The 2,049-nt window shown below is 47.0% G+C and overlaps 1 non-coding gene across 1 annotated transcript; it reads right to left on the bottom strand.

The window, feature by feature from the left end:
- Window positions 1-275: 275 nt before the first annotated feature.
- On the bottom strand, window positions 276-349 carry trnai-aau (transfer RNA isoleucine (anticodon AAU)). The gene has a single exon. It is a non-coding gene; the product is annotated as a tRNA-Ile (tRNA).
- Window positions 350-2,049: the final 1,700 nt, after the last annotated feature.

Genomic DNA, 2,049 nt, shown 5'->3' with positions numbered 1-2,049 from the left:
TCCCTCTCCAAGTCTGTGTAATAAGGAATTGGCAGGAGCCCACGAGTTGAAACTATCAGAGGACAGAATGCAAATGAAGTGTTCTGAGAAAAGCAAAGCGGCGAAAGGACATTTTCCCGTGTGCATGTAGATGGCCGACTTTGACACGGCTTGATGAAGTCTTGTGGATCCTAGCACTGCTTAAGTGCACTACTACGCTTGCCTTCAGGGAGTTTCATGTCAAACATTCAAAAAACAGGACTCGAACTAGACGGATGAGCACCTACGATCGGTCTTGGCCGATGTGGGGATCGAACCCAAGACCTTGGCGTTATTAGCACCACGCTCTAACCAACTGAGCTAACCGGCCATCAAAAGGAGTTTCTCTGCCAGGCATTTCCTCATGTTTATGTAATTTGGCTGCAAAATGCATTACACACAAGTGTGAAAAGAACACTTTTGCAATTCCTAGCATTGGTGATGCTATAAATCAATCTGTCAGGAGTGGGATTTGAACCCACGCCTCCATCAGGAGACCAGAAAACCCTTCTACACTCTTCAAGGGAACAACACCTTAAGTCTGGCAAATTAGACCACTCGGCCATTCTGAGAGGATGTATACGTCCACCGGGAGATTATATACTGATCAAGAAAACTGCGGGAACTCTTAAATCACACATCGGATCTCCGTGATCGAAGTCTAGGAAACCTCAAGATCTTCACCGTACATTGCATAATTCGTAACTCTCCCACCTCCATGCTTTTGAGACTGTACTGTGAGACACAGCAAACTTTCTTCAGACGGCACGTATGGATGTGCCATACTGGAGGAGCTGGACTACCTGTGCAACCTGAATGGGCTGCAGGGAGCGCCTCATAATACCAGTAGTGACAAGGACACTAGCAAAAGGCAAAACTAGAGAAGAATCAGTCAGGAAGGATAAGGAGAGAGCAATCGTCTGTGGCCACCACCTGCAAAACCATTCCCTTTTTGGGGTTGTCTTGCAGTTGCCTCTCTCCGGTGCACCTGCTGTCACTTTAATTTGCACCAAAAAAGGAGAGAGTGATTCACCACCGCTTTGGATTCTTAACTGTACAGATTGATATGCCTGAAGTGTAATTGACTTGGTGTTATGCTGTGATGATTACGTGTTCCTTTATTTTTTTGAGAGGTGTATTATAGAAGATAGCCTTGAGAATGAGGCCACAGAATTGCGGGAATCCGTGACTTTCAACACTTATGCAACCGAGTCGAGGTGACCAACAGCTTAATGTCAGAAAATAAAAGAACACTTTTGCAATTCCTAGCATTGGTCATGCTATAAATCAGTCTGTCAGAAGTGGTATTTGAACACACGCCTCCATCAGGAGACCAGAAAACTCTTCTACACTCTTTGAGAAAACAACTGCATTTCCGTCCTTGCACTCTCTCATTAATCCAATCTTGCCCAGTCAGTGAGAGAAGCCATGTACATGCTTTGCCTTCCTCTCCCTCTCCCTTCACTGCCAGTTCAGCGATGACATCTCAGAACTCTCTCACAGCTGACTTCTATGACATCACAGAGTGCATCAATTCCGTGGCTTCTCATCTGTCGCCACACTGTCAGGGTTGACTTTCTCACTCACTATGCCAAGCTTTCTCGGAAACACTGGAATACGTGGATGAGTTTGTACCACTTTTGGAGGTTTTGCCCACCTGGGGCGAGGCTGTGATCCAGCTGAAAAGCAATTCGGGCATGTGGGCAGCGAAAGATGTATCTGTGATGAAGAGAAACCCAGGTCGATGATGTTTCCAATCAGCCCCATCGGTCCAGCCACAGACACACACACAGACAGCCACAAGCACAGACTGCCACAGACACACAGACAGCCACAGATAGATTTGATCGGTCCGTTGGAGAAAAGCTCCGCGGGGTATCAATTTGTGCTGGTCATAGTAGACTATGCCACTCGGTACCTGGAGGCAATTCGTCTACGGACAATGTTAGCGACTAGGATCGCCGAGGAGCTGTTTAAGGTCTTCACTCGGGTGGGGATCCCAAAGGAAATCCTGACAGATCAGGGCTCTCC

Source organism: Amia ocellicauda, chromosome 12 (assembly GCF_036373705.1).
Source record: "Amia ocellicauda isolate fAmiCal2 chromosome 12, fAmiCal2.hap1, whole genome shotgun sequence".
Taxonomy (NCBI): Eukaryota; Metazoa; Chordata; class Actinopteri; order Amiiformes; family Amiidae; genus Amia; species Amia ocellicauda.
The sequence above is the reverse complement of the archived record's forward strand: the minus strand, read 5'-3'. Positions and strand labels throughout refer to the sequence as shown.